The following is a 21144-nucleotide window of genomic DNA, read 5'->3' as shown; positions in this document are numbered from 1 at the left end:
CCTTCCCAGTTAGTGGCAATTGGTTGTGCAAGTCTGGATGTTCCTAGGACTTATGTTCTTTGGGGTTTTCACGTGTTCATACAAACTCTGCTATAAATTATGTTTCTCAAAGGCATAATTCTTTTTAAAAATTTAATTTGTCGAGTAAAACAAGTATTTTCACAACATAGTATGATAAAAAAGATGGTTGTGCATAAAACTGCAACTTGCTATTCCTTTTAAATATATAATAAAATTATCTTGTAAATTTCTTTTTTTCCTTTTTTTCTTCCCTCCTTCCCCCATCCTTTTTTTTGTGGGGCAATGAGGGTTAAGTGACTTGCCCAGGGTCACACAGCTAGTGTTTGAAGTGTTTGAGTCTGGATTTGAACTCAGGTCCTTCTGTATTCAGGGCTGGTGCTTTATCCACTGCACCACCCAACTGCCCCTCTAATTTTATGCCTGAAAGCAGCTCTCAGGGAGCAACTGATTTTTAAAAAATTGTTTTGTTTTTGGTTTTGTGGGGCAATGAGGGTTAAGTGATTTGCCTAGGGTCACACAGCTAGTAAGTATCAAGTCTCTGAGGCCGAATCTGAACTTAGGTCCTCCTGAATCCAGGGCCAGTGCTTTATCCACTATGCCACCTAGCTGCCCCCTTTTGTCATTTTGGGGAGGAGAAGGACAATGAAGGTTAAGCGACTTGCCCAGGGTCACACAGCTAGTACATGTCAAGTGTCTGAGGTCAGATTTGAACTCAGGTCCTCCTGAATCTAGGGCCAGTGTTTTATCCACTGCACCACCTAGCTGTCCCCCCTCCCCCCATCCTTGAGATGGCTACCATTAGAAACAAATATGTGGAGTGGTCTTGGTACTCTGTGTTGCATGGGGGCCTTTCCCTCATCTGCCCTTTAGCCCACCCGGCCTTCTGGGCTCTGCCAGCTTGCCCACCATGGCCCCAGGGATATGGAACCATGCCTTCAATTAAGTTGCAGAGCTCCGATGGAGAGATATTTGGAGTTGATGTTGAAATTGCAAAATAGTCTGTAACTATCAAAACCTTGTTGGAAGATCTGGGAATGGATGATGAAGGGGATGATGATCCAGTTCCTCTACCAAATGTTAATGCAGCAATTTAAAAAAAGGTAATTCAGTGGTTCACCCACCACAAAGATGATCCTCCTTCTCCTGAAGATGATGAGAACAAAGTGAAGAGAACAGATGATATTCTTGTTTCGGACCAAGAATTCCTGAAAGTTGACCAGGGAACCCTTTTTGAACTTACTCTGGCTGCAAACTACTTAGACATTAAAGGTTTGCTTGATGTCACATGAAAGACTGTTGTGAATATGATCAAGGGAAAAACTCCAGAAGAGATTAGCAAAGCATTCAATATCAAGAATGACTTCACTGAAGAGGAAGAAGCCCAGGTACGCAAAGAGAACCAGCAGTGTGAAGAAAAGTGAAGTTTTGTGCCTGTTGACACTGTAACACTGTAAGGATCATTCCAAATAACGAGTTGCACTGCTCTGTTTATAACTGTTAATATTAGACAAATGCAGCAGCAAATCCATTGTATTAGCAGGATATTGATGGTTTCCATTGTATGTGTAGTGTTTTTTGAGTCCAGAGTCTAATCCTATGGCTGTTTTAACCAGTACTGAATAAAACTGAAATTGTGTGGGTTCTGTATGGAAAGTGCCATTTTGGGCTTTCTTTTTCTTATTTTGTAAAGCAGTTTGTCTAGTTATTGTCCGGCTTTAAACTTTAGTTTTCTTGCTATCTGACTTGCCCTTTAAGGAACTTGACATTGTAAATAAAACCACTTGCAAAAGTTTTCCACAATTTAAAAAAAAAAAGAAACAAATATGTGTGTATATATATCTGAAATACAAATACATGCATATATGTGTGTATATATTTATGTATATATGTATATATACTTCTATTTATCAGTTCTTTATCTGGATATAAATAGTATCTTCCTTCATATGTCCTTTGTGGTTAATTTGGGTATTTATAATAGTAAAAATCACTTATTCCCTCAAAGTTGTTCTTAAAACAATATTGCTGGGGCAGCTAGGTGGTGCAGTAGATAGAGCACTGGCCCTGGAGTCAGGAGGACCTGAGTTCAAATTTGACCTCAGACACTTAACACTTACTAGGTGTGTGACCCTAGGCAAGTCACTTAACCCCAATTACCTCACAAAAAAACCCCCAAAAAACCAAAAACCAAAACAAAATAAAACAATATTGCTGTTACTGTATACAATGTTCTCTTGGCTCTGCTCACTTTTCTCTTCATTTTTTTGTGCAAGCCTATCCATGGAGTTTTTGTTTGTTTGTTTGTTTTAAGTCATTGCTTTCATTTATTTAGAATTTTACTTTTCCAGTTACATGTAAAAAACAATTTTAATGTCCATTTTAAAAACTTTGTGTTTCAAATTCTCTTCTTCCCTTCCCTCCTCCCCCTTAAGAACACAAGCAATTCAATATAAGTTATACATGTGTAGTCATGCAAAACATTTCCACATTGGGTTGTGAAAGAAAACAGACAAAAAAACTTAAGAAAAAGAAACTAAAAAAATATGCTTAAATCTGCATTCAAACACCATCAATTCTTTCTCTGGAGATGGATCACATTTTTCATAAATCCTTCAGAGTTGTCTTGGATCATTGCACTGCTGAGATTAGCCAAGTCATTCACAGCTGATCATCTTGCAATATTGCTGTTGCTTTGTATACAGTACATCTCACTTTGTATCAGTTCATGTAAGTCTTTCCAGATTTTTCCGAGAGGATCTTGCTCATCATTTCTTTCTTTTCTTTTCTTTTATAAAATTATTTTATTATTTCCAAGTTAAATGTGAGGATAGTTTTCAACATTTGTTTTCATAGGATTTTTAGTTCCAAATTTTTCTCCCACCCTCCCTTCCCTTTCCCCTCCCCAAGATGGAAAGCAATCTGATATAAGTTATATATGTACAATCACATTAAACAAGGGGCAGCTAGGTGGTGCAGTGGGTAAAGCACCGGCCCTGGATTCAGGAGGACCTGAGTTCAAATCTGACTTCAGACATGACACTTTTTTGTTTGTTTTGTGGGTTTTTTGGTGAGGCAATTGGAGTTAAGTGACTTGCCCAGGATCACACAGCTAGTTAAGTGTCTGAGGCTGGATTTGAACTCAGATCCTCCTGAATCCAGGGCCGGTGCTCTATCCACTGCGCCACCTAGCTGCCCCTAGACACTTGACACTTACTAGCTGTGTGACCCTGGTCAAGTCAATTAACCCTCATTGCCCCGACCCCCCCAAAAAACAACAAAAAAAACCCAATCACGTTAAACATATTTCTGCATTAATCATATTGCAAAAGAAGAATCAGAGCTCAAGGGGACAATCTCCAAAACAAACAAACAAACAAAAACTCAGTCCAAAAGTAGAAATAGTATGTTTCAATCTGCATTCAGAATCCACAGTTCTTTTTTCTAGATGTGGAGAACATTTTCTATCATGAGTTCTTTGAAATTGTTTTGGATCATTGCACTGCTAAGAAGAGCCAAGTCTATCACAGTTTATCATCACACAATGTTGCTGATACTGTGTACAATGTTCTCCTGGTTCTGCTCTTCTCACTCAACATCAGTTCATGTATGTCCTTCCAGGTTTCTCTGAAATCTTCTTGCTCATCATTTCTTATAGCACAATAGTATTCCATTACATTCGTATACCACAACTTGTTTAACCATTCCCCAATTGACTGCTCATCATTTCTTACAGTACAATAGTGTTCCATCACAATCTCATCCCACAGTTTGTTCAGCCATTCTCCAGTTGATGGGGATCTCCTCAATTTTGAATTCTTTGCACCATTAAAGGGCTCTATCCATGTTTTTTTTTTCTAAAATCATTGAGCTCATCATTTCTTATAGCACAGTAGTATTTCATCACAATCATACCATTCCCCAATTGATTCAAATCCATGCAATTTCCAGTTCTTTGCCACCACAAAGAGCTGCTCATAATATTGTAAAACATAGGAGGTTCTTTTCTTTTCCCATAATCATCTTGGGGCATTACTGGGTCAAAGGCAGCTTAATAATAAGGCATGATTCTTATGTCTTCCCTCATGATTACTGATTGTACCTATGACACCATGATGGGCACACAACAGGTGGCTGGAAAATTTGGTGGACTGACCCCTTGACAAGGAGATGGTCCCCCACAACTTGCTACTGTATGTGACTGACCTTGAAGTTCTTAGACCTTCAGCTTGATGAGGAACCACTTTCTATGGGGAAAAATGTAATCTATTTGGAGTCTGACATTCATTACTTGTATGGCCTTAGGCAAACATGATGCTTCTGAACCTCAGTTTTCCATAGGGAAAATGGGCATAACAATATGTGTCCAATCTACTTCATAGAACTGCTAAGAGAATAAAATATATTTAAGGTGAAATAATAACATAGAAAGTTTGCATTATATGTTATATATGTATCTTTGTGTATATTATATGTATAAAATATAATTTTATATCACAAATAAAATAAAAAAAATTTTTAAAAGAAAAATCAATAAATCCTTTCTTATGGTTCTTTAGGCAGTGGTATTAATATCCTAATGACCGACCCTTCCCAGTTGACCCAAGTTGAGTCTCTCCAAACATCTCCTTACTCTCAACCTCTAATGTGTAACCTTTTTCTTGAGCTTTACTAATGCTAATTTTGGGGCGGGGGTGCAGTTAGGAATACAGTGTAAGTAAACCAAGTGCCCCAGGCTTCAGCCCAGACAACATGGCACCGCAGGGTGGCAGTCATGGGTGGTGGTTTCTGAAGGGAAAGACCAATTTCCCTTGACAAGGTACATCTTGGGGCTGTGGCAGCAATTTATCCAACTACTCTGAACATACAGTTTCTCACTGTTCCCTATCTTCCCCCAATGAAAAAAAATGCAGGAAATGCCAGCCTGTGAGATAAATAAGGTTTACACTATGGTAATCAAAAACAAGGGAGAAATAAGAAAGGATCTACAGAATGCTTGTAGTTCAGAGGATGTGACTTTGACTCCATGGATATAACTTCAATGTAATTTCTGTTGAGGGAGGAGATAGTGGTTGGAGGAAATGACAAACAAAATCCCCTATGGATATACAATAGGTATCAGAAAAGGCAGAGGTGGTATAGTGGATAGAGCCCTGCACTTGTTATCAGGAAGACCTGAGTTAAAATCATGCCTTAGACCATAATTAGCTGTATGACCCTGGGTAAGTCACTTAAACTGCTTTGGGTCTCAGTTTTCTCATCAGTCAAATGAGGGGATTAGACTGTAGGACCTCTAAGGATCTTCCAGCACTAAATATATAATCCTATAAAGTGTATTGGTACAGTGGCAAGAGTATTGGATAAAAACTCAGAAAAACTGAGTTTCAGTCCCAACTCTATCATTCCTAGGCATGTCAATTGCCTCATGGAATCTCTAGTTTCCTTCAAGGCTCAGTTTGTGTTACTTTGTGTAGAAGACCTAATCTGATTTCCTAGGTTGCTAATACCTCTTTCTCTACCCAGTGAAATTATTTTATTTTTACTTATCTCTGTGTATTTTGTTTCAATAGAATGTAAGCTCCCTGAGGGCCAAGACTATCTTTTTTCTTGGTCTTGCTTAACAGCTTCCATATGCACTGCCTTCGGTGCATCCTTGGCATATCTTGCTCAGATAGGATCACCAACACAGAAGTGCTCCAACATACGCAACTTCCGAGCATCTACACGATACTGAAACAAAGACAGCTGCTCTGGCTCGGTCATGTGCATTCCTAAAGACCTACTCTATGTCGAGTTAGCCTCAGGCCAAAGACCTGCTGGACACCCCCAGCTTCACTACAGAGATGTATGCAAGCGAGACTTGAGGGCTCTGGGAATAGACACCGGCTGCTGGGAGGAGATGGCCAAGGACCGTGCCCAATGGAGTTCAGTACTAAGGAGCAGCTTGCGCACAGCTGAGATGAGCCTTCAAGCTCGGGAGGAAGAAAAACAAATGAGACACAGGAACCGACGGGCAACAGAGAGCGCCATTTTCCGATGTCCTCGTTGCAGCAGGAGCTGCAGCTCCCATATTGTACTGCACAGCCACACTGTGGCCTGTGGTTCTTCAAGGTGCTGATCCATGGTCGTCCTCGACTGTTGGAAGCCTACTTCTACAATACTATATATCCCTACAGGCCAACATATACTATATATCCCTACAGGCCCTGGTACATAGTAGGTGAATAAATGTTGTTGAATGAATGAATGAATGAATGAATGATTGAATGAATGAATGAATTAATGAGCCTGGGGAAAACTGTGAAAGAATCTCTTAGTTATCTTTACACATTTAAGTATTTAAAGGATTGTCCTATAGAGAAGGCATTAGGCTTTTCTAGAAGTGGGTCCAGATGGAGCTCTCCTTGGTCCTGGGACCATCTCTGTTGAGATCATCTTGATTCTTGGACCATTACCTGATTTTGTCTTTTTCCTGGACTTTTATTCCTTAAATGAATGGATTAATCAAGTTAACTTTTCGCTCTAACATGGTCAGAGTTAGTGTGCTATAGTGGAAGGCTGAGAATTAGGAGATCTGGGTAGAATCTACTATTTCAATGACTGGACAAGTCATATATATATATATATATATATATATATGTATGTATGCTCTGAGAAATTATATCATATCATATTATATATGATATATTATATCATACAGTATAATACTATTGTATTATTATATTGTGTTATAATATTATATTATATTTAAATTATATCATTCATATATATAATACAAATGATACGATTTCACAGTGCCTTAGTTTCTTCATTTGTAAAAATCAATATAATACTTGTGCAATCTCGCTGTGTTGTTAAGGGTAGAACAGTCTATGAACCTTAAAGTTCATACGTGTATGTGAGCTATTATTATTAACAACATATGTGAGAGTTAGGATTCGAACTCCAGGTTTTTTGGCTTAACAGTGTGTCCTTTGGCAAATTACTTAGGCAACTGTGGACTTTATTTCCCTCATCAATAAAATTAAATGTCTTTGACATTTGAGGTCCCTTCTAGGTCTAACTGTAGGATGTTGTGATTAGCTCTATGATGTTTTCTTCCAGCTCTAAGTCTTACTGTCCTATAATTCTACTTCCAGTGATCTTTCCACCATATCATACTGCCTAGTCCTTTACTTTAACTCATTAACTGGGTTCTACTGACTGGTGACCTTGGGATGTCCTCATCCATTATGCCCTCCCTATCACAGCAGCCAGAACTTTTGGCCAGAATCACCCAACCTTTCCCTTTATTCCTTGGTTCTACTCTACCTCTAGGGAAGGGAAGGAAAAAAGCATTAATTAGATTTTATCTCCATTAGATTGTAAGCTTCTTGAGTGTTGTCTTTCTTTTTCTTATTTATATTCACAGTCCTTAGCACAGTGCCTGGCACATAGTAAGCCCTTGATAAATGTTTATGGAATTGAATTTCTTGAATTATTAAGCACCTACTATGTGCCAGACATTGTGCTAAGTGCTTTACAAATATTATCTCATCTGATCCTCACAAAGACCCTGGAAGGCAGGTGCTAATATTATTCCTATCTTACAATTGAGGAAACTGAGACAGAGAGGTTAAGCAACTTGTCCAAGGTCACAAAGTCAGGTCTTTCTGGCTATAAAAAAAGATGATCATGGAAGCAAAAACCTAATTTTATTTTAATTTAGGGAGTAGAAGCTTATGGCCCTGAAACAGAATTATGAAATAAGATGGTTTTAGCCCAGGCCCATATATTTATAAGACCTGATTATTAGATGTTTAGTGTGACTATGGTCACCTGAGAAATCAGCAAGTGCTACAAATTGGGGTTTGAGCTATTGTTTTCTTGATTGTTTAGATTTTAAAAAGTGATAGAAAAATGTTAATAATGCAGATTGAAAATATTTCATGTGTGGGGCAGCTAAGTGGCGCAGTGGATAAAGCACTGGCCTTGGATTCAGGAGGACCTGAGTTCAAATCCAGCCTCAGAAACTCAACACTAGCTGTGTGACCCTGGGCAAGTCACTTAACCCTCATTGCCCCACCAAAAAAAATTTCACATGCACAATTTTTCTTGCAGAGTGCCGTTAAACCAGCATTCCCCTGGACATAATCCATATAAACAAAAGCTCTTAGGGGACCTCAATAATTGTTAAGAGTATAAAGGGTCCTGAGACCAAAAAGTTTGAGAACCATTGTTTTAGATAGTAGAAGAAAGATACTAGAAGGCACACTGCTTGTAGAGTTGGTGGTCCTGAGTTCCAGTCCTTGGCTATGCCATTTGCTGCCTGTGAGACCTTGGACAAGTCACTTAATCCCTCTATGTCTCATTTTCCTCAAGTGTGGTGTGTAACTAGATAGCCTGTAAGGTTTCAGTTCTAAATCTGTGATCCTTTAATTGTACAGTATAGCTCAATGTCCCCATTTGACAGACAAGAAAAATCAAGGCCCAAAGAAACTACATAACTTAAACTATAGATTATAGAATGTTAATTCTGGACGGGAGCATAGTGACCATCTGGGTGAAGCCCATAATTTACAAATAGGGAAACAAAGTTTCCTAGAGTGGGAGTGTCTTTTCCAAGGTCAAGCTGGTGCTCAATAGAAGAGCTGGGATTCAAATGTAGGTCTTCCTGATCCCCAGGACAATATTGTTGCTGTTGTTGTTCAGTCATTTTAGCTGTGTCCAACTCTTCATGATCCCGATTCAGGTTTTCTTGGCTAAGATTCTGGAGCGGTTTGCCATTTCCTTCTCCAGCTCATTTTACAGATGAGAAAACTTAGGCAAACAGGGTTAAAGGACTTGCCCAGGGTTACATAGCTAATAAGTACCTGAGGCCAGATTTGAATTCAGAGTGATGAGTTTTCCTAACTCCAGGCCCAACATTCTATCTACTGGACCACCTAATTGCAGTAGGGACAATTTTGCAATCAATTGATTTTGTGGCTTACTATGAGAAAGAATAAAAGTTTATCCTTAAAGAAGATGAAAACTATTGGCTAAAACTTGAGATTTGTGGATTTATTCTTCGTTGTTACTATTATTCCCCTCCTTTGCTACTACCAATCATATAGTTATTTTTATTCCTGGTGCAATAATATTAGACACAGTTTTCACTTTGCAACACAGTGAGTCTTTTTTTTGTAATAGATTCTCCCTAAATGTTTGCTGACATCAGTGATGATGGTACTGACACCTAATTGTCCTTTTCTGTAGCCAGGGATTTATTAGCTATCAGTTCAGAAAAGCTACACAAAATTTTAAAAAGAAGGAAAGTGATGACAGGAATTCCTCTCTAAATTAGCTTTATAGCCTCATATTATCTTGTATGTTCGCCTGTTAGGCAGCCTTTACTGCAGATAGCAGGGCAGAAAACCTTACTGTTCCCAAGATTCCCAGTGCCATGTTTTTCAGGTGGTTTCAAACACAGGATGGTGACACTATCAATCCCACATTATCCCCACAAGCAGGATTCATTCCTGAAGCCATCTTGCCTCACCCAAATCATTCTACCCACTCTGAGTGAAATGAGGAATGGTAAACTTCCTTCCAAATATTGTCTTGAATGGCAATCTGATTCTCTTTCAAACTTAAAGTGACCACAACCACAGACTAGCTGTCGACGCCTCAAGACAACAGAAAACAGGCCTGGGCCTGTTATGCCTCTTCATTACTGTTTCCTTAAACTATAATTATATAACATGAGAGGGTTCTTCTCTTGCCAACAGACAGAGTTAATACACTCAGCCTTAGGTAATAATTTGAAGTCTGCTGAAGTGGAACTGTAAACAGGATATAGCCTTTTTGTGTATTTTTTTTTCTACAAGGAAAAGATTCCATCAAACAAAATCAAGTGAAATTTTAGGGGAAGTTAATGAGATAATGAGGTTTCTTTATCTTATCCCTGCCCCTAGCCTGAATTCATGACATTCTATGTTTAACAGGTTTCCTCATTTTTTCAAGTTATAATTTAAATTTTTACCAAGTGGTTATTTTATGTAGGAATATGTTTTTCTTAGGGAAAATCTGCTTAAATTTCATCATTTCCTTGAAAACATAGTAATTCGTTTTTCTTGAAAATTTTTCCCATGTGGAGAAATAACAAATGTTTTTGCTGTTAAAATGAAGCTGGTTATTTGATCAGCTTTAAAGTAAACCAGTAGTTGTCTCAATATGCAGATGATTTAGATGATGGTTACTTGGAATGTCCCAGGTGTCAAAGTAAGTTCAATGGTCTTAGTTTCACCATCAGAGCATATTTCAGTCTGTATGTTATAGAATCATAGATTAAGACCTGAAAAGGATTTTAGAAACCATCCAGTCTAAGCCTCACCCTTTCTTTTCTTTTTTTCTTTTCTTTTCTTTTCTTCTCTTTTCTTTTTTCTTTTTCTTTTTTTTTTTTTTACAAATAGAAAAACTTAGACCATGGGAAGTTAAGACACTTATCCAAGGTCACACATAAGGACAAAGCTTTCAGAACACTATTTCATATGAAGATCTAATGATCACTATTTCATGTCCAAGACAAACTGCTTGTGTGGATAAATAGCTATTTTAACAGCTTTGAAAAAGATGTATAAAATATTTCTAAAGAAAATAACTCCTTGAAAATTAGAATTACTGGGGCAGCTAGGTAGCACAGTGAATAAAGCACTGGACTTGGATTCATGAGGACCTGAGTTCAAATCCAACCTCTGATGCTTTCCACTTACTAGCTGTGTGACCTTGGGCAAGTCATTTAACCCTCATTGCCCCTCAAAAAAATTAGAATTACTCAGATGCAAACTAATGACTTCATGTGACACCAAGAAATAACAAAACTGTCAAAATTCTGAAAAAATAGAAGCAAAGGTGAAATATCTCATAAGAAAAACAATTGACCTGAAAAACAAATTGAGGAGAGATACATCAAGAATCATTGGAGTAACCTGAAAACCATGAACAAAACAAAAAAGAATACAGACCTCGAAATTTAAGAAATCATAAAAGAAAATGTTGCAGATATTTTAGAACCAGAGGGCAAAGTAGAAATTGAAAGACTCAGCCTCCTGAAAGAAACCCCCAAAATGAAAATTCTAGAAATATTATAGTCAAAATCCAAAGCTTCCATTTCAAAGAAAAACTACTACAAATGGACAGGAAAAAAGAATTCAAGTACTATAGAGTGACAGTCAGGATTAAACAAGATGGGGGGGGGGGGCAATGAGGGTAAAGTGACTTGCCCAGGGTTACACAGCTATTAAGTGTCAAGTGTCTGAGGCCAGATTTGAACTCAGGTTCTCCTGAATCCAGGGCTGGTGCTTTACACTGCACCACCTAGCTGCCCCAGGATTAAACAAGATTTAACAGTCACTACTATAAAGGAGTGGAGAGCTTGGAATGTGATATTCCAGGAGGCAAAGAATATATCTAGGCTTACAACCAAGAATAACTTACTCAACAAAATGGAATATATTCCTATAGGGGGAATAACAGACTTTTAATAACGTTGAGAACTTCCATGAATTCCTGATGAAAAGACCAGAGCTGAATAGATGATTTAAGGCACAAAGAGTGGATATATACACAGTTGGGCATAGAAATATATTTTACCCAATAAAGAAATAGAAGGGGAAAAGGTTAGAGGAATGGAAGGAATAAGAGGAGGGATAGATTAAAGGAGACAATTGTCAGAAGCCAAACAGACTCCTAAAGAAGGGGCAGGAAAAAGAGAGAAGAAAAAGTATAAGAGAATCAGATGACAGGAGATACACAATTAGCAATCAAAACTGACTGTGAGTGAGATAAAATCTCCCTTACATAAAATAAAATCACAATCTAACAATGTCTTTTTAAAATAAGAAATATATTTTAAACAAAAAAATAAGAAATATATTTTAAACACATAGAGTTAAATTAAGGAGTGGAAAAAAGGTCAGGGATAGCAATCATGGTTTCAAACAAAAGCAAGGGCAAAAATAGACCTATTCAAAGGAGATTAAACAGGGAAACTACATTTTGCTAAAAAGAACTGTGGACAAATGCAGGGAAACAAAATTATTAAATGTGTCTTTTACTGAACATAATGCAATAAATTATATTTTGTAAATGGCCTTTGAAGTATTAAAATTAATTAGAAACTAACTTAATCCTTAAAAATGGGTGGCTAAAAGGAAAAATAGAAATCATCAATAATTTCATTAAAGATAAAAATAATGAGACAGCATACTAAAATTTGTGGGATGCAGACAAAACAGTTATTAGGGGATTTTTAAAATCTCTAGATGCATTCTTTTATTAATAAAAGAGAGAAATTTCTGATCAACAAATTCAGCATGGAACTAAAAAAGTAGAAAACCAAACAATTAACTCCTCCCAATTAAGCACCAGAACAGAAATCCAAAAAATCAAAGGAGAGATTAATAAAACTGACATTAAAACTAATTGAACCAATAAATAAAAGTAGGAGCTTTTTAAAACAAACAACCTCCCCCCAATGAAATATTTGTTAGCTAATTTTATTTTTAAAAAAGAAAAAAGAAACAAATTAACAGCATCAAAAATGAAAAGAGATGAATTTATAACCAATGAGGGAAAAATAAAAGCATGTATGAGGAGCTATTTCACCCAACTATATGCCAATAAAACTGATCATCTAAATAAAATGTATGAGCATTTATAAAAATTAATTAAATAATTAAAATTACTAAGTTATTTTTAAATTCTCAGATTTATAGAACCAGAAACAGAATATTTAAATAACTTTCTCTCAGAAAATAAAATTGTATCAGCTATAAATGAATTCCCAAAAAAGGAACAACCTAGGATCAGTTGGATTTAAAAGCAAATTATATTACATATTTAAAGAAAAACTAATTCTAACATTATACAAACTAAAGGTCCTATGAAATTCCTTTTATAACAATACATCACAAAGACCATACACTATAACCAGGCTCAATTTATCCTAGCAATGGAGGGCTGATTCAATATTAGGAAAACAATAAATATAATTGACCATATTAATAAAAAAATTATATGATTATTTCAGTAAGTGCAAAAAAGCTCTAGACAAAATATAGCAGCCATTCCTATTAAAACACTGGAAAGTATAGGAAAAAACATGGCTATTGTCAGTCAATCATTCAAGCCAAATTATAATTGACTCAGTGATATTGACCTACCATGAATCGAGACAAGTCCCTAAGAGTCATCAGGAGATCTAGGGGTTGTCATGGCATAGATTTCATTTCTAGGAGCTTCTGTTATTATTGTCTGTCATTCATTCTCAAAAAGCATCAATGACATCACAGGTGATATCTTGACTTGCACATGAATTGGATTTAAGTGAGGCAGAATTGTATAAAGTTGTCAGTTTCACCCTCTCTTCCAAATTATTGAAGTCCTGTGACTGGACAAAAGTCAAGATGATTGTAGATGGCTGGGGTGCAGTGGCTGACTTTGGCATCTTTGATGTCTGATGAAGCTCTAAGTTCTCCACAGAGCCTGCTTTAGCTGCCTCCATGGCCATTGGAACAAATTGTTCTCATCTGCCTATTCCACTAGGGGAAGTCTTTACATGCTTGGAGTAGACATCCCCCTAACTCACCACTGGGGTTGAGGTCTGTCAGTTACCATCAGTCTGGTTTAGTCCATCTGTTAAAACGGTTTTACCAGGGTGTGCCAGCTATACATGCTACAGCTTCTGGAAGCCACAGGTGAGAGTCCAAGAAAGATAAAGGGTTGATTTAAAAAGCAATGGAAGGGGGCAGCTAAGTGGCACAGTGGATAGAGCACCAGCCCTGGATTCAGGAGAACCTGAGTTCAAATCCGGCCTCAGACACTTGACACTTACTAGCTGTATGACCCTAGGCAAGTCACCTAACCCCAATTGCCTCACAAAAAAAAAAAAAGGAAATGGAAGGGAGTTCCTGCCTCTCCTCCTCCTGACTCACTGCTGTTCACTTTCACCAAGGAATAAGCCAGTCAGGAAGCTGCTCCACTGCATGGCATTCAAGGACACCAGCAAGATGCTTATGGAGCCCGAAGTGGCCATTCACCAGATCCGGATCACCCTCACTAGCTGTAGCATGAAGTCACTCGAGGAGGTATGTGCTGAACTGATTAGAGGAGCTAAAGAAAAGAACTTGAAAGCGAAGGGACCTGTTCAAATGTTCATCAAGACACTTCAAATTACAACTAGAAAAACTCCTTGAGGTGAAGGTTCTAAGACTTGGGATCACTTCCAGACGAGAATCCACAAACATCTTATTGATTTGCACAGTCCTTCTGAAATAGTGAAGCAGATCACTTCTATCAGCATTGAACCAGGTGTAGAAGTTGACGTCACCATTGCAGATGCCTAATCAATCATCTCTTTTAATAAATTGATTGCAACTAAAAAAAAAAAAGCAATGGAAGGTTGTGGCTCTTCCAAGGCAGAGCCAAGATGGCAGAGGAAAGGCAGTGAGCTCTCGAATTCATGACATGATCACTCCAAAAAATATCCACATAATGCTATAGGACAATTCCTGGAGCAGCAAAATCCACAGAAGAATGAGCTGAGATAATTTTCTACCAAAGACAGCTTGGAAGGTGGGAAGGAGGGAGCTTCTGTGCTGAGACATGAGTGGATCCCAACCCCACAGTTATGCTGACACAGATCCAATCCCAGAAAGGCCTTGCCAGAGCCTCTGAATCAGTTGCAGTACCAGTGTCATCTGGAACTAAACTCACAGTCTGGTGAGAGGGATGAGCCCTTGGCAGGGGGGAGATTACAGGGGTCTATGCTGGTGCTGAGGCAGAACTTGGGTTTTTCACCCCTGATAGGAACCAGGAGGTAGGCTAAGGAGCAATGGCCTAGGTGGGAGAGGGGCACAGGCTTGTCAGAGCTGACAACCACAGCACACAAAGCTGGTTGATTAGCAAGTTGGTCTGGGGTCATCTATGGACCAGGGAACAGGCCAGTTGAGTGAAGAACCTACTCCTCCTTAAATCATACCACCTGGGACCTCCTGAAGTTTGGGATAGTGCAACCTGGAAATAGTGCCCCACTTTAAGGAGCTAAAAGTCAAGTAAAAGAAAGGCAAGATGAGCAGACAGAGAAAGGTGAGGACCATAGAAAGTTTCTTTAGTGACAAGGAAGATCAAGATGCACCCTCAGAGGAAGATGTCAACATCAGGGCCCCTATATCTAAAGCTTCCAAGAAAAATCTTAACTGGTCTTGGGCCATAGAGGCACTCAAAAAGGACTTTGAAGATAAAGTTAAAGAGGTAGAGGAAAAAATGGAAAGAGAAATGAGGGTGATACAGGAAAGACATGAGAAAAAAGTCTATAGCTTGAAAATCCAAATGGAAAAGCTCTCTGATGAAAATAATTGTCTAAGAATTAGGATTGAACAAATGGGAGCTAGTGACTTTGCGAGAAACCAAGACACAATAAAGCAAATCCAAATGAATAAAAAAATAGAGGGCAATGTAAAATATCTTCTTGGAAAAACTGCTTACCTGGAATATAGATCCAGGACAGATAATTTGAAAATTATTGGTCTTCTGGAAAGCCATGATCAAAGAAAGAGTTTAGACATCATCTTCCAAGAAATTGTCAGGGAAAATTACCCTGATATTCTAGAAGCAGAAGGTAAAATAGAAATTGAAAGAATCCACCAATCACCTCCTGAAAGAAATACCCAAAGGAAAACTTCCAGGTGTAACGATTGGAATAACGCCACCTGCTGGATACTTACTGTAGAAGAGTTCTGCCCATGAAGCGAAGGTCTTTGAGGGCAAGACCAGGAGTCAGGAAGTGACGCGGACTGGTGGGAGGAGGAAGGAAGAGACTGGCGCTGACTCTGGGGCTCTTTCCTTTGGACTCTGGTGGAGAGCGGAGCTAGAAATGTGCTCTCCCTTTAATAGATAGGAATCTAGGCCTTTCTCTCTCTCTTTACCAAATTCTTATTCTCCTTAATAAATGCTTAAAAGTCTAACTCTTGCTAAAGCTTGTAATTGATTGGCGACCACTCATTAGATATTTTAGACAGTTTAGCTAGAATTTTAGCCCTTAACAGAGTGGTCGCCATCTGTTAAGGGCTAAAATTCTAGCTAAACTGTCTAAAATATCTAATGAGTGGTCGCCAATCAATTACAAGCTTTAGCAAGAGTTAGACTTTTAAGCATTTATTAAGGAGAATAAGAATTTGGTAAAGAGAGAGAGAAAGGCCTAGATTCCTATCTATTAAAGGGAGAGCACATTTCTAGCTCCGCTCTCCACCAGAGTCCAAAGGAAAGAGCCCCAGAGTCAGCGCCAGTCTCTTCCTTCCTCCTCCCACCAGTCCGCGTCACTTCCTGACTCCTGGTCTTGCCCTCAAAGACCTTCGCTTCATGGGCAGAACTCTTCTACAGTAAGTATCCAGCAGGTGGCGTTATTCCAATCGTTACACAGGAATATTATAGTCAAATTCCAGAGCTCCCAGGTCAAGGAGAAAATATTTTGCAAGCTGCCAAAAAGAAAGAATTCAAGTACTGTGGATCCCCATTCAGGATAACACAAGATCTAGCAACTTCTACATTAAAGGACCAGAGGGCATGAAATATGATATTCCAGAGGGCAAAGGAATTGGGATTACAACCAAGTATCATGGATCCAGCAAAACTGATTATAATCTTTCAGAGGAAAAAATGGGACTTCAATGAAAAAAAAGGACTTTCAGGTATTCATGATGAAAAGACATGAACTGAATGGCAAATTTGACTTTCAAGTACAAGACGCTAGAGAACCATAAATCATCAGAGTTGGAGAACATAGCTGGGGTCGTGCAGTGAGCAACTGTCTTGTGTCTGAGGCTGGGTTTCGGCTGGGGTCCCCCTAGGTCCGGGGTGGATGCTTTGTCCACTGTGTCACCTAGCTGCCCCATGATGACATCTTTAGGGTAAAATTGAGGAGTGAGAGGAATGCACTGGGGGAGGAGGAAGGCAGAGGTTACATGGGGTAAAATCTCACATGAAAGAAACAGGAAAGGGCTTATGGAGTGGGGGAAGAGATGGGGAAGAAGCAGGGCAGTAAATGAACTTTATACTCATCAGAACAGGCTCAAAGACCTTAATCTCATCAGAGTTGCCTCAAGGAGGGATTAAGACACACACCCAACTGGGTGGAGTAATCTATTTAATCTGGGCAGTAAATGAGCCTAACACTCATCAGAATTGTCTCAAAGACCTTAATCTCATCAGAATTGGCTCAAGGAGGGAATAACATACACACTCAATTGGGTGGAGTAATCTATCTAACCCTTCAGGAAAATAAGAGGGGAAGGGGATAAAGAGAGAGGGGCAAAAGAAGGGAGGGCAGACTGGGGGAGAGGACAGACAGAAGCAAATCCCTTTTGAAGAGGGATAAGGTGAAAGAAGATAGATAATAGAGTAAATATCATGGGGAAGGGAATAGGATGGAGGGAAACAGTTAGCAATAGTAATCATGAAAAAGGGAAAAGGGGGAAAATTGTACAAAAATATTTATAGCAACTCTTTGTGGTGGCTAAGAATTGGGAATCAAGGGAATGTCCTTCAACTGAGGAATGACTGAAGAAGCTGTGGCATATGATTGTGGTGGAATGGTATTGTGCTATAGGAAATGACAAACAGGATGATCCCAGAAAAATCTGGAAAGACTCATGAACTGATATATAGTGAAGTAAGCAGAACTGGGAGGACATTGTACACAGTGACAGCAATATTGTTCAATGAGCAATGATCGAAGACAATCCCAAGGGACTAATAATGAAGCTTACTATCCACCCCCATAGAAAGAACTGATAAAAAGAGCACTTGTGGATTGTACATATATAACCTATATCAGATAGTTTGCTGTCTTGTGGATGGGGGAGGAAAGAGAGGGAGAGAGAAAAATTTGGAACTCTAAATCTTATGAAAATGAATGTTGAAAACTGTCCTTACATGTAACTGTAAAAAATAAAATAAATGTTTGTTTAAAAAAAAAAAGCAATGGAACACATAAATATGTAAGAATAGCTTCCTCATCTGAAAAGCAGCAAAAGTGTAACATTCAGTTGAGGATTTTTGACCTAATGGCTTACTGCTGGATCTTGGATTAGCATTTGGGCCTTAGTAGAGGGACTTGTTATTTTTAAAATTGCTTTTAATGTATGCCTTTTGTTTTTACATCACAGTTACTTCCCCACCCCACCCTCGCAATGCATATGTGCGAGCTTGCGCATACACACACACACACACACACACACACACACACACACACACACACACACACGCAGTTTTTCTCTTTTAAAACAGAGAAGCAAGCAAAACCAATTGAGTGACCCTGTCTGACAATGTATGCAACATCCTGTACACAGTCTCCTACTATTCTACCAAGAGGAGGGAGAGACTGCTTTTTTTTGGGGGCCAAGCTTTGTTTACTTCCCTCTCCATCAGCCCCTACAAATCTTCCCATGTTTTTCAGAATTCCTCATATGGTTCACTTCCTATGGTTCATTATTCCATTACATTCATATACCACATTCCCCCTTCCCCCATCCATCCCCTAGTTGATGAACAACCATTTTCTTGTCATTATCTCTCTTTTTTATTTTACTTTGGTATCACAAAAAAAGTAGCATTCCTATTTTAAAGAGAAGTGAACTACTTTTGGTTGTGTTGTAAAATATAATGTAGTGATATCTATAAGTAATGATGTAAAAAGCCATCTGAGTCCTACCCTACTACTAGGAGAATTTTAATTCTGTAGAGGATGGAGAGCGTGGAATTGGAATCAGAAAGACTTGGATTGAAATTCTGTCTCAGGAACTTGCCAGTTGTATAACACTGGGAAAATCATGTAACCTCTCTCTGCCTCAGCTTCCTTATCTGTAAAATGAAGATAATAATAATACCTCCCAGGGTTGTTGGAGGATCATATAAGATAATATTTGTAAAATACTTTGTAAACCTTATAATATTAGCTTTTTTGTTGTTATTGTTCTTGTTCTTGTTTTGTTTTTTTGGTAAGGCAATTGGGGTTAAGTGACTTGCCCAGGGTCACACAGCTAGTAAGTGTTAAGTGTCTGAGGCCAGATTTGAACTCAGGTACTCCTGACTCCAGGGCCGGTGCTCTATCCACTGCGCCACCCTGTTGTTCTTGTTATCACCTCCTCAGGAAGAAGAGACCTTGAATTCTCTTTAACAAATTACTTCAATATTTAAAGGGTCTAGAATTTTCTGACTGTAGTTACTTTCTCAACCCTTCTATTACTTAGTAAAAAAAGTCTTTAAAATTCCCTGTAGCTGAAAAATCCATTATCCTGTAGCCAATCTGGTGGTGATTCTTTTAAAACTTCTCTAGACTGGTCCTCAGGAGAATATACCTATTTGTCTTTTTATTTATATTTGTTTAAATATTTTTAATTTTAATTTTGTGACAATAAATTTACAATAAATATAAGGTTATATTAATTAATTTTTTAAATTATTGATATATATTTTACATTATGTTCATTTTCTGATATACTCCTCCAGTGAGCTACATGGGTGATAGTAAAACATTTTACTTGTAACAGTAAAACAAGAAAATAATGACAGAAAAAATCAGGTCAGTAAAACTAGCCGACAAGCAAGCCTAACACAATGAATCTGACAGTTTTGTTACAGTCCCCCACCTTTGAAAAGAAAGCAGAATAGTGCATTTTCTCATCTCATTGCTATAGATGACCATTATAATTCACTCAGCATTTAAGTTTATCTTTTTGGTTGTTGTTACTACATTTACAATGTTGTTGTTGTTGTTGTTGTTGTTGTTGTGTGTGTGTGTTCTTATTTGCTTCATTGTAAATCAGTTCGTAGTATTATTTCTCTGAATTCTTCACAGTCATAATTTCTTATAGCATACTACATTCAATTATATTCATGTATCGTTTTTTGGCCATTTCCCAGTCAATGAGTATCTACAGTTATTCCTTCCATATCATGGGGTTAGGGCTTGCCCTGCACCCTCCAACCCCACCTCATGATCTGGAAAATCCACATAAAATCTTTTGGTCCTTCCTTCATACCAGAGAAGAAGTTTGGATTTTTTTCTTTTTCTTTTATGGAGTGTTTACAGTATCTCACTGTAAAATTTGGGTTAAGAATTTGGTCAAAGTCTCTGTGTCATCTGCTGGCTTTCACTTTCTGCTTCTGAAAATCTGCAATAGGGGAAGTTGCAATGTGGAAGGTATAACTGTACTTTTTCCCCAGTTCTTTATGATGCTAAAAAGTGTCCCTATGAATATTTTGACACATATAGAGACCTTTCTTTATGAATTTGACCTTCTTAGGGTATATGCCTAACATTGGGATCTTTGAGTCAACAAGTATGGATATTTTATTCACTTTCTTAGTATATTTTCACATTTCTTTCAATGTGTATCAATGTGTCTGTCTTCCAGTAGACCCTCCAACATTAAATCTTCCTTTCTTTTGTCATCTTTGCCAACTTTCTGGTTGTGAGGTAAGAACTCAACTATTTTGATGTGCCTTCCTTTTACTATTACTTATTTGGAACATTCTTTCCTAGGGTTGTTAATAACACTATTAACAACACTATAAACAAGTCTTTAGAAATTATTTGTTTAAATGGGGATAGACTTGGCTCTTCTCAGCAGTGCAACAATCCAAAACAGTTTCAAAGAACTCGTGATAGAAAATGTTCTCAACATCCAGAAAAAAGAACTATGAATTATGAATGCAGATTGAACCATACTGTTTCTACTTTTGGACTGTTTTTTCCCTTCTTTTTTGAGGTTTTTCCTTTGTGCTCTGATTCTTCTTTCACAAGACGACTAATGTAGAAATATGTTTAATGTGATTGTGCATATACAACCTATATCAGACTGCTTTCTGTCTTGGGGAAGATGGAGGGAAAGGAGGGTGGGAGAAAAAAAATTGGAACTAAAAATCCTGTGAAAACAAATGTTGAAAACTATCTTTATATGTAACTGGAAAATAATAAAATACTTTTTTAAAAAGGAAAAAACAAAAGCAATGATTTGTTTATATCTTTTGGCTACCTTATCTACTGAGAAATGACTCAGTCTTATATACATGAGTTAATTCCCTATACATCTTGGATATTAATCT

The 21144-nt window shown here is 37.9% G+C and overlaps 2 pseudogenes; both read left to right on the top strand.

The window, feature by feature from the left end:
* Nucleotides 1-950: 950 nt before the first annotated feature.
* On the top strand, nucleotides 951-1442 carry LOC122751353 (annotated as a pseudogene).
* Nucleotides 1443-14024: 12582 nt separating this feature from the next.
* LOC122750773 lies at nucleotides 14025-14384 on the top strand (annotated as a pseudogene).
* The last annotated feature ends 6760 nt before the right edge of the window (nucleotides 14385-21144 follow it).

Source organism: Dromiciops gliroides, chromosome 3, assembly GCF_019393635.1.
Source record: "Dromiciops gliroides isolate mDroGli1 chromosome 3, mDroGli1.pri, whole genome shotgun sequence".
NCBI lineage: Eukaryota > Metazoa > Chordata > Mammalia > Microbiotheria > Microbiotheriidae > Dromiciops > Dromiciops gliroides.
This window is presented reverse-complemented; position numbering and strand designations above follow the sequence as displayed.